We start from the raw sequence: 12,881 nt of genomic DNA, 5'->3' as shown, positions 1-12,881 counted from the left end.
AACAATACTATAAATAAATGACGTACATTGCTTTACCTCATTTAGCTCATTTTACTACAAAGTTTCTATAGTGAAAAAAGGGTATTTCTAGATTTTATTATTTATTGTCTCCACCATATACCTCCACTTTGTTCTTCACTGCTTTTATACAGGATGAGTAGAAACTATCAGTCAAAATCGTAAAAAAAATTTTTTTTCAATATTTTCAAGACGCACCCTGTATTTTGTTATGATTCTTAGCATTTCTTATTCCTCATAGAATTTTAGTACTAAGTATAACAGTTACTCAAAATAAATAGGGATTGTGACAAAAACGAGTACAATTGGATATTTCATCATCTATTCAGTTACATTTTCTTATTAACAAAAAAATGTTTATTGAAAAAATTGTAGATCTGGTTTTCCACTAATTGAATATATTCTATGTCAAGTCAACAAAAAACCATGCTGATTTCAAAAATCAAAATTATTTGATCGAACATAATTATTATCGAGAAACGAAACTAATGAAAATTGTTTTCTATCAAAGAACAAACACTCCAGTCTTGAAATAACTTCCATTCAAACAATAGATAATTGCTCCGGGAGACCAATGATGACAAATTTGAAACGAGAGAAAAATTTGTAAATTCTCACAAGATAGTTTGATTCAATTTTTTTTATTGAAGTATACGTGATGCTTTAAAAGTAACATCAATTTACATAATTTCTAGTACTACCAAGAACTAGCATAGCATTCAGGAATTGAAATTATTGGTAATTTGTTTGAATTTTGGTTCGTTTTTTAACTTTTCGTTATTCGCTCAATGGTCAACATTATTTGTAAATTCAATAAGAATATTAAGATGTGAAATATATGTATAAAATAAATATGTATCTGTATACCTGGAAGATTTTTTGGAATACCATGCAAGACTTTAACGTGAGATTTTCATGAAAGGGTTAAAAAACAGCCACACGTGTTTCACTGAACAATAGCTCCTTCAGACGTGTTCAATGCAAAAACTAGTTGATTGTTTTTAACAGTAGCGCAGCTTGTCAAATCTAGGAGGAGACATGAGAATTTCTGCTCTGTGACTCTTTCGCTAGTACGTTACTAGCGAAAGAGAGAGAGAAAGAGAGAGCAGAAATTATCAAGTCTCTTTCTGGATTTGACAAGCTGCAATATAATTAATGATATGAAACTAAGAAAATATAAGTACCTACGCTCATTTTTGAAAATAATACACCAAGTGACGATAATCAGACCAAGATACAAATTGCTTTTGATTTTGTTATGTTGTTCTTTTCCCTCTTATATATATTCGTTACCTATTCTGTGTAATTTCAGTTTCTTCGTTAGCATTTTCAGGTAAGAATTTGTAAAATTCAATTTTTTCGTTCATTCGTTCGGATAAAATGTCAAAATGTTTGAGTTGCAAGTTTCAACGTTCTGTAACGAGAGCTCTGTAACGAGATCTCTTTAGCATATATTGCCATAATTGATTACGTAATTGGGTTCGCCTTCAATTGCTATTCGACTTTTTTTTCTTGGAAGTCATCTCTTGATCGCAATAAATTGAAAGTGCCAACGTCCATGGGTATTCAGTACTTTTTTGACTATATATTTTCAACTAGAAAAATCAAAATCTGTTTCGAATTATACAATCAAAACACAAGATATACATAGTTACTGCAGCATTTTGCAAGTAAAAAGTAATTTAGCGACTTTTTCAAAATGAGAATTAGGAAAAAATTGTGAACGCATCTTATTAAACTGTTAGCCAGTTTTGTTGAAATATTTTTAATAGAGACATAACTGTTTTGAGTACTCAACAGATTTGAACCGTTCCTTTATTAGATTATAATTTTCAACTCGGCAAGATTTACAACTAGACTAATCAGTTGAAATTCGAACCCTTAATAGACATTCAGGAATTTCCCAACAAATTTCTCCGGAAAATTTCGCAACCTCCACCTTTAGACCGTATATTTTTTTTACTTTGCGTTACTTGCAATTACCGGTGGACACATCCGGGCCGGAAATGCATACGTATCGCCGCCTCAGCTACGCACGCGCACGCGACTTACTCTAATCGTTGGCTGCCACCCCACTAATTGCTAATGTACATATTGCATTTGCAGCTATATTACGACGAATTACTAACTTCAACACAATTTGATGGACTAATCCTAATGAGATATGTGGTTAACTTAGTACCTGCACATATAGTTATCCAGGTAGAGCGGCATCTCGTAAATATTGTTCCCATGAAGAATACTTCAAACATTTCGTTTTGTAAATCAAAGTTTGTAGAAAAGAATGTCAGATTCTCACTTAAGTTGAACAATTTGCTTTCAGGTGCTGAAAGATCAAATACCTTTGTTAGGAAAAACAATGTTGTAAAACGGAATTTCTGTTGAAACAGAATTGTTTGAAATTAATTTTGCGTTAACCAGCTATCGCCTTCCTACGAACGACAACCCTCAGAAGACAAAACTTGTCCGAGCTAAGGTAAATGAGGTCTTACCTCCTAACATGCGATTACTATCAGGTTGAAAGATAACTTTACTACTTTATCATTGTGGGAATTCCCCCATTAGGAAAATTTAGGGTAGTTCCTATGTTAAAAGCGTATAGTGTTTCTAGAGATGTTCTCAGTTCTCAAAACCAGCAAGTAGTTACTCGACAGAAATTGAATTTAATTATGCAATTGGAACACATGATTTGGGAATTTGAATGACAATCACAAATGGAAATAATACAGACTGAAAATTCTAATTTGCGATATAATAACTTCTCCAGAATTTGGTGACATATTTTTTTAAATAACGATGAATCTGAATACAAAATTAAATATTCTGAATGTCAATCTGATAGGTTACCGTTAATACTTAGAGGCTACAATACACTACAGAACCGATGAACAATTAAATATGTCTAGAAAGAAAATCTACTTAAAAACTATACCCACAGACGACAATATTGCATATTTTATTTTAAGCCTTGATTTCATGTTAAATTGTATTAGTCTGAATCTCTATGCAGTTTTCATTACTGTATGGTATATGCTGAAGTGTTTAACGTTTATTGATTACTAAATAATCCAGATATTGAAACTTCATAACACACTTGTAGAAGAAGTAATGGAAGGGACTAGTTTTGGTAATAATATTTATTTAGAGCAAGCAAAATGACGACCAAAATTAAAGTTCTTTGAGGCAACATAATAACAGTTCATTACTCAGTGTTTCCTCTCCTAGCTCTAACGATAGCCTGCATCCTCATGGGCATACCCCGCCAAAGGTCTCTGATGGTTTCTTGTGGAATTCGATTCCATTCTTCCTGTGCAGCAATTCTAAATCCCACAATTGAGATAGAAGATAGATTTCGTGCCCGTATATGACTTTTTAGAATGTCCTAACTATGTTCTATGGGATTTGTGTCAGGACTGTTTAGTGGCCACTCCATTACCTCAAGTCCAACAACTTCAAAATACTGGGTGAATGTTCTTCCAGCATGTGCACGAGTATTGTCATGCATTAACCCAAAATTGTCGTAACCGATGAAGCCGTCATAAGGTAAAACATGCTCTTCAAAGATGTTGCGTATGTACCAGCTAGCATTAATTCTTAAATTCGCCCATATCAGCTCGGTGTGACTGCCCCAATAAATGCCACCTCACAACATAATGTGACCACTATCAAAGCTAACTTTGATGAATGTTTTGCAGATTACATTCTGCAAAACATTCTCCAGATCTTCTGTATACTCGACCATGTCCATCTGGTTTCCATAAGTGTTTTCTTGTTTCATATGTGAAAAAAAAATTCCCACCGATGTTCATTTCAGTTGACATGGGCTATTGCAAATTATAACCGTATAGATTTGTGGTGTGGGAGAAGCCTAGGAACTCTGAGAAGGCGTTTTGGATTCAAACCAATTTCTCATTACTGTTTTGGAACTAATGTTAAACTATCTTGTGCTCAGTAAATCGTTTCTGAGATGCGGAGCTGTAAGCGTACGAAGATTGAATTTTCAAATATTGGTCATCTCTTGACGTTGTATATCTCTTACGTCCTTGACCAGGCCGCTTTTTGTACTCCCCAGTCTCATTGTATCGCTTCACAATACGATAAACAATAGATTGATGGATATGCAATCTCCGTGCAATATCTTCTTGTCTGTATCCTCATTGACTAAAGTAACAATTTTAACACAAACTAATTCGCTCAAATGCGGCATCTCACTGAGAAAACTACAGAATCAAGACAGAAAGTACTCGAACAATAAACATTAACCGTGGCAAAGGCACACTGTTCACAGTTTGTTATTTGTACTATTATTTTACTCATTCTTTTATCAATGCCGAATGTAAATTTACGTAAAATAATTTGGCATTTGAACATTTATCAATAAAAATAAATTATACAATTTTTTTTCCGAAAGTGTATAAATGATTGTGAAATAAAAAAAAATGTTCATGTTAAGGTGGAAATTGTACGTATGAGAAACATTTTTTCCTCGCCAGAAAAAAAAAGCTGTATTTCGTCGCGAGTTTCGGTAACAAAGTTGGCTTCATCAGGGGATAACTAAAACTCCTCTCCTCCTCACCTGATGATGCCAAATTGGTTAGTGAAACGCGCGTTGAAAGACAGCATCTTTGATCTGGTGAAAATTTCATTCGATGTTGAAACTGAGTTGAGTATCACTGTCACTGTACCGTTACTCTGTTTTGAAACTATTCTTTCATACTGTTCGGTAGTAAATTGAAAAAACTATACTAAGCACCACTTAGATATTCAAAATAAAGTTGGTAAGAAAACAGTTATGTAAATAATTTTTATAATGAACCTATATATACTTCATTATAGGTTAGGTTCATTAGCTAATCGTGAATTCAAAGACGAAATATTTTTGTCACTATTTTGATTTAACTGTACAAACATGAAAAATGTTCCTCAAATGGAAACATTTGTTGTGAAAAAACCAAATAGATTTTTTTCATTTTATTATCAACTTCGATAAAAAAAATTTCAAATTCAAATTTTCCATCAGTGATATTTCGTAACTCTTAAAAGTTGATAGCCTCATCGAATTCAGTTCAATAAAGTGAAATAATTTTTGAAAATTTATTTGAGAAATATCTATGATTGAAAGTGAATGTGAATTCTGAACAATTACCAACTCAGGCTCTTTTTATGAAAAATTACATAAACAAATTCTTTCTGAATTTTTGAACGTTTTTCGGATATTCATTCCTAAACAAGATATTACCAAAATTGGCCTTCCATTAGTAGTTATTGAATATTTTGGTAAAACGTACTTCTTATTTTTTGTCAATTATGAGTTACTTGAGACTTGTGGAATCGTTCATGTGCAGATTTGGTATCAACAGTATGAATCTAGTGACTTTTCAAAAGTATTTCAGATCTATACTAGAAAGCATATGGTAAAATACAACACCTTATTAATCAACATATCGCACAAATTTCTACTTTTCAGGGATACTATCTGTATGGAATTGACCACAGGTTAACAAAAAATTCATTTCTAATTCTTTTTTATTTTAATTATCCGTAGCAATAATTGATGTACCTATTCGACTGGAGTTTCTAATTATAATAACAGATAGCTATGTTGGTTTTGTTGTTTCATGTGAAAGTGTCATAATGAAAACTATTTTTTAATACGTGCTCCATCGATCATCATCAAGTATCGGCCAAGTCCTTAAAAAATATAATGAAATATTGCACAACTTGATGTAACTTGCAACGTACCTAATCGATACGAAATGAAAAAAAAGGCACGCCTGAAGAAGGTATTGTATAACAAAACACGTGTTGCGTTTTTGTAAAACTGTTTAGTGGAAATCTCATAAAAAAGTGGATTACCTTCTGGTGATGTACTGGATTACGTTATAGATTTTCATCAAGTATCGGCCGATTCCATCATTTATCAAAATAAGATTTGAGTCAAAAAATCACCTTTCAGTTACATCTAGAACCTCAAATCAAATTCATATTTTCCCAACCATCAACTGAAATTAAATAGATTTACTCATTGGTATGTTTTTTACAACAACTCAGATGGTCGTTATCAGTATCATTAAACTCAAGCCATGTGGCTTGTATCTTATCTGGGACTTCACATTGGAATTAAGCTGAACTGTAGTTAGAAAAAGATAGTAACGGAATAGGTGGGTGGATAACTGTTATTCTTTCAGAGGAAGGTATTGAGTGAATTTACGCCCCTGAAATTGAAGTTTAATATTCGTTGGAAGTGTTCCAAAATGTGATCTGTTTTTTTCTCCCACAATTATTGCTTAAGCAGTTCAGATAAAACCTTTAATAATTTTCAGAGTTACCTGTATTCGTACCTCCGACTTTTCATGGTAATAAACAGTGGAAACAATTTATGGACTAGAATCTAGTCCATATCTAGTCACTAGATAATGTTACTTGGTATTTAACAATTTCGGCAAATAATTTCATATATGTCGTATGATGCTGAAGAAAGTATGCCATTTGTAGATATTTTGAAGTATATACTACAGTAACGCTTTAATGTGGGATTTTCTCTGAACAGTTCAGAAAATCACAAAACGTGTTTCACCATACAATAGCTTCCTCAGACGTCTTGATATTATGTATAAGTGAAAATCTCAATGAAGTATTCGTTGAAAACGTTATGAATTTTCAGCAAGTATTGGCCATTTCTCACATATTTAGAAGTATTGGTTTCTGGAAAAAATGCCGTGAATGAGTAGACTTATACCACAATTCTTCAGAAGTTATTTTCCTTATTGTGATTCATATAGCAACATTATGGAATCAGTCTGTCTATAAATTTGGCAATTGCGTCGAATAAAGTCAATAGTGATATGAATATTATCGACATTCTAATCATTTTCCGCTACTTCTTTCGGGTTATTCCAGATTTTCTTATGTAGGTATGTATTTACCTAATTCTGATTTTCAAGAAAATCGGTTTGAAAACTGTAAATATAGTTGACCACATATTCAGCAAAATCAACTGAATAGTAGAAAAACCACTGAGTGAATACTTCATAATGAACTGCTTTCTCAATGATATTAATTTCTAAAGAAAAATATTCCTAGTTAATTTTGAGAAATCTATTCTTAAAATGTAATGTGCGTTTTCAAAAAACGATTTATCAGTTAGAAAAACAAAAAATTATTCCAGAAACATCGAATATTTATGTACATAAAAATTCAGCAAACTACGGACAAGTGTTATTTGGATGACAACAAAAGATTTTCACATATAATCAGTGGGCATACTTGAAGACTGGCTATAAATAAAATTATCTAAGAACAATTCGTTCAGGCCGTCTCAACTACCTACACAGTAGGTTAATGGACTGACACCTATCAGAAAACAACTACTCCCCTGGCTAATACCACGAAGGGCGTTGGATTAAATCCGACAGGTGTCAGTGCAGGATTCTTCACAGAAGTTATTCCTGCATAGAAAGTTATTGCCGCAATAGATTTTCAATTATTGGAACACACTTGCAGACCGGTTTCTGGCTGTTTGGCCACTCCTCAGTGCAAGGTAGTGTATATCATCAACATGAAGTCGATGATTTCCGATAATTGAAAATCGAATTCCGTCAGAGTATCATTTCTCAAACTAAGCTGAAGCCTACAACAAACAACAGGTTTATCGTCGCCCCATCTGCCTGTCCTCCTGAAACAACTACTTTCATATAAACAATGAATTATACGAAAGAAAAAATTCTTTCGAAACAAATACTTCTATATGAACACTGAATTATACAGAAGATAATTTTCTCTACTCAGTTTGTATTTCAAACATTCGTTGTGGAATAAAAATCAGATATCATTCATATGAGTTCTACTTTAAATGAATGGTAACAAATTGCTCTTACATAGAACACTGCCATCCTCACTGGTATCAAGATCTTGTATCTTGTATCAAGATGGAGTAGTAGAAAGCCAAAAAACTTTCTTTCCCAAAAACATTTTTATAGTTTCACAAAAAGCTACATTATCTTCGAAATAACTGAAAAATTATTAATGATACGTAACTATCTATGAATATAATGTGTATTCATCTATTTTGCAGTAGTTCATTTTTGAGTTATTTTGAAGAAAAAGCAATTTTTGCAGAATTACAAAAATGCTGTTTTCACTACAATCTCTTTTTTTCAGAAATTATAGCACTTCCAACCGATTGATCTCCCACAGCGTATTACAAGTACATGGTTGAATTATTTTTATTAGGGGTGGTAAAAAAATTGTCGCCGAACAAGTTGGAATCAAGATTATTTCCATCATAACTTGCTCAGTTTTGAAGCTAGAGAATCTTATAAAAAAATAAAAAGAATATTATTTCAAGCACTTTGAAAAATATCGTGGAGGTTTCTCTAGAAAAATGACATTTTCACTCGCGAATAAGCAGTATTGACTTCCAGAAAAACTTAATTGAATTAGTTTACTATCCATTTTCGATATTATTTTCAATGAAATATTTTTACCCCCATGAGGAGGTAGTATCCACCTACAGTGTAAAAGCAATATAAAAGATAAAGGGTCACCTTTGAAAACGAGGGTAAGTAGAACCCATAGCCAAATTTTTGTGCCAATCTTTGCTGTTTGCCAAAATTGTGCAGAGTCGCAAATTATACAGTGTCGCCTAATTTTACCACCAATGATTGGGCTATAATGAATGGGTTTTTGATTCATTGACTGCATATAATAATTTCAAATGACAACTGAACACTCTAATTCAAATGCACTCCATAATTACCATAATTCTTTCGCTTGTTCACTGTCACTTGGGATCTCTTCTCTTATTGAAACTAATCTGTTCTCATGTATACACTCCAGAAAGCCGTGAAAATCTGTTCACTCATCTGAAGTGAGTATTGAATGAGTAGATCAGGAAAGTAGCAAAAAAGTTATCAAAGTTTTACACAATGTTAGATAAGGTGGAAACAGTAATCTGAATATTTCTGTTGGGATAAAGTGAATATTCCTGCCAAAGTTATTCTATTTTGCAATAGATGAAACGCCTGTAGTCATTTGGTATATTGGGAAGTTGTCATAAAAAATGAACGGAAAAATGTGATGGAAATCTGGTTTTATTGATACAAAATTATACAGAACAAGCAGTTGTACATTATTATACTTATGCTAATTTTCATGTACATGTAGTTGTACATAAAAATGAGCATGGGTATCATCGTATCTTCAGTTATCATTTTTTAAGCTGTGAATTTTGATAGATCACTTACCAATGTAAATTTTAGATAATGTCTTCCCTTACAGCACATATCATGAACAAATAGAATTCAAATTAAAGTCAACCAAGGACATGGTTGTACAGTAACGCCGTTGACAAAAGCAAAAATCATATATTGCGTCTTCATGAATGCATCGATAGTTATTGATCAAAATACTAATTTGAAGCATTTCCCAATATTGAAACATTGTGCGTTTGCTTGATGTTTATACCTTTCGGATTAGCACAACTTACCTATATTTACTTTGTTTCAGATCAAGTAAATGGAAACAAACTTATCATCCCCCCTTTCGAATATATGGTGAGTACATTTCGAATTGTTAAAAAGTATTTTGAGTTTTACAAACAATTTTATGATGGAAACTAATGTCTTGGTAAATACCCCTGATACTACCGTTATGTTTGAATGATCATTTGAAATGGTCATTTAACATATATTTGAATTATATCATTTGAGCCGTTTGTTTGAAACGAATAATAGAAGCACTATCATTAATTTGAGAACAGTAATGTAATATACCTCTTGATACTTTCCTTAACAAAAAAAAAACAATATAACATAGTGAGCAATACGGAGTTCCGTGATTACCCGATTTGCAGTTCCCAACAGATATAATCATATTAACAATGCGGTAAAATAAATGATAACACCAGTTGATTTGTGGTTTGAGGTTACTTTTTGCGTTATGCATATATGAGTAATACAAAACTATCACATCAAAATAAAATATTTCAAATGGGTGCGACTGATATTGATAGCTGAATAATCGTTATTTTTCTTTCAATACGGGTTGTTTCAACTATCGTTTTGATCACCATAAATCATTATTTTTTTTTCCATTAATATTTTTGTGCAGCACTGTACAGAACAAGTAAAAACATTTCTTCGGTATTTTTAAGTAAAATCAGTTCATAACAAATAATTGGGTAATTATGAGTGTTCGCATCAAGTTATCTGTCAAGAATATCATTTATGAGCACGAAACACCAGATCGAAATGTATTAATAATTAATAAATTCTTCATAATACATATAACAATGTTTTATCAATAATGAATTCAGTGAATTAGTCTTTATAGAAATTGAAGATTACTGCTGAAAAATGAATTATTACTCACTGTTGACACAGTAATAATAGGAACTGTCAATTACTTCTAGATATACTCAAGAAAGTATCTTACTGGGTTGTTCATAGCTTTCAGAAAACAAGTAAGTGTTGATTGTTCCAAGAAATATCGAAGAAGAAATCATTTCACTTCATTGCAGTAGAAGCATTCATTGAACGAAAATAATTCATCAAATTTGTAGTAAAAAGTTCAATCCATATTGATTGACACAGTAGCTATATCTATATATTGAACAAATATATTTTCCATTTATTGGTCATGTTTTTAATTAAACTAATAAGCATACTCACAATTATTTACATTGTGGGATGCAGCCGATTACTCTTATCTGCAAGAAAATCCATTTTTAGCACTGCTCGCCCAGAAGAGATAAAAATGACAATAGAAAGGAAACGGAAAGCGCTATCAATCTCGTGTTCATTATTTTAATTAGATACATCTTACATCGCGAAATTCCAAATATATAGATCATGGGGAAATTTGTTTATCTGTCGCATTGTCGACTGAAAATAAATGCGAAGGAGAATGGTGAAAGTACACACGTTCAGAGTTCACACACAATTTATTAGATCATTTTGAAAATGGTCCAATAAATCGAAACCAGTCGTAACAAATAATAAACTTAGTGAAAAGTAGACAAAAGTTTTTTTCTTCATTCTTTATTCTGTATGATTTTCTACAAAATAAATAGGTCATGAATTGAACAAATTATGAGTATTATCGTAACTATCAAAGATACTTTATATTTTGTATATCGATATACACACTGAATAGAGAAAAGTATCTTCTGTATAATTCAGTGTTCATATAGAAGTATTTGTTTCGAAAGAATTTTTTCTTTCGTGTAATTCAATGTTTATATGAAAGTAGCTGTTTCAGGAGGACTTTCTTTCAGTTTGTGTCTGAAAGTTACTTCTTTGCATGATCTACACATCCATGTATAGAGTTACTTATTTTCAAATTGATTAATCCTTCCTTTCTTTGGAAGATTCTCTCATCCATTTTTTTGTATCAGATGGAGTAGTAGAAAGCCAAAAACTTTCTTTCCCAAAAAATTAATCACTCCTAAAAATATAACCCTTTCAAATCATACAATTACTTATTCACAGTCCAAACAGTACAACTTAAACAAATGAAACCTCAAATATGCGTATGTCTGCTTTTGATAACTTCTTTCACTTGTATCTGGGCAGCTAAATTGGTGCACAATTCGTGACTTTTTTATTGTGAAATGTGATTTTCATCATAGATATATTACATTTGGAAGGCATTTAATATGGATTTCAGTTAAAAATTGATCAGCTAGTCATTTTTCATAGCATAAAAAATATTCCATTTCAAATAATAATATTACAAGTAACGAAATTCAATGAACTATGTTCAACAAAATTTCTTTTAAATTAAATATGAAATTCGAAATTGGTTTCGCAATATAGTTCACATTCCTTCATCTCATTTAATATAATTTCCAGAGAATTTATTTTAATTCCGTACCTAATTCAATTCTTTATTTTCCTCAAACCTTTTTTTTAAATAACCCTTAAAACAACATAAAGTACTGTAATATCTGGATACATTGGGGACTATCAATCTATTTCCTGAGATTGATGTATAAAAACAAAAACATCCTCAAGGCACTCTGAGAGCTCATGTTAGATTTGATCCCCTGTAGATTCATTTATTTAGAAAAATGATGTCTTGGAGTGTATTGAAAAAAATTCGATCTCCAAAAAAATATTCCTTTTGAAGTGAAATTCTTATATATGAGGGTGGTCCCAGAAGAACCCGGCCGAAAAAATAAAACACAAACATTTTGGAAAAAAAGTATTTATTTGTCAACCTAATCTACTTGCAGCTCAACACACTTTTTCCAGCGACGTTCAATGAGTTCTATATCGTTTTAATTATAAGATCTCTCTTGCTCCTCAAAATAGCCATTAAATGCTGACATTACTTCTTCATCGTTGGAAAATGTTTGACCACTGAGCCATTTTTTCATTATTGGAGAGGAAAAATAATGCGAGAGGGCTAAATCTGGCGAATACGTGCATGAGGTAGCAATTCAAAATTTAATTTTTTAATTTTGATCATTGTGATAATGGATTTGTGAGATGGTGCATTGTCTTGATGAAACAACATTTTTTTCTCAGCCAACTGCGGCAGTTTTTACTTGATTTCTTAACTCAAACGTTGCAACGGTTCATTTTCACAAATTCATCAAAAACGTTCGTTGTTGATGGCTGCCAAACAAATATTAAACAACATATGTTTTACAGATTGTGTACTTTCTAATACAGTGATATTTTTCAAACACCTAGCGCTATTTCTAGGTCAGGCCGGGTACTTCTGGGACCACCTTCATATACCTCTTTCGAAGAAATTAAGAGAGCCAAGCAATATACTTATGATGCACTGTTTGGACCCTTTGGTATAGTAATAAATATTAGTGGAGTTCTATCCCTACACCAAATCGTTATTTTTAA

At 31.9% G+C, this 12,881-nt stretch overlaps 1 protein-coding gene across 1 annotated transcript in view; it reads left to right on the top strand.

Annotated features, from left to right (window-relative positions):
* The first annotated feature begins 9,523 nt into the window (after positions 1-9,523).
* The window catches only part of pros (homeobox protein prospero), a 93,481-nt gene continuing 90,123 nt past the window's right edge, over positions 9,524-12,881 (top strand). The window contains exon 1 of the mRNA XM_023158798.2: positions 9,524-9,572. The gene's annotated coding sequence lies outside the window, so the exon portion shown is untranslated. The remainder of the gene's footprint in view (positions 9,573-12,881) is intronic.

Source organism: Leptinotarsa decemlineata, unplaced genomic scaffold (assembly GCF_025532065.1).
Source record: "Leptinotarsa decemlineata unplaced genomic scaffold, Ldec_3_MD MMD2_tig00003348_RagTag_RagTag, whole genome shotgun sequence".
NCBI lineage: Eukaryota > Metazoa > Arthropoda > Insecta > Coleoptera > Chrysomelidae > Leptinotarsa > Leptinotarsa decemlineata.
Note: the sequence above shows the minus strand (reverse complement) of the source record. Positions and strands in the feature narration are given on the sequence as shown.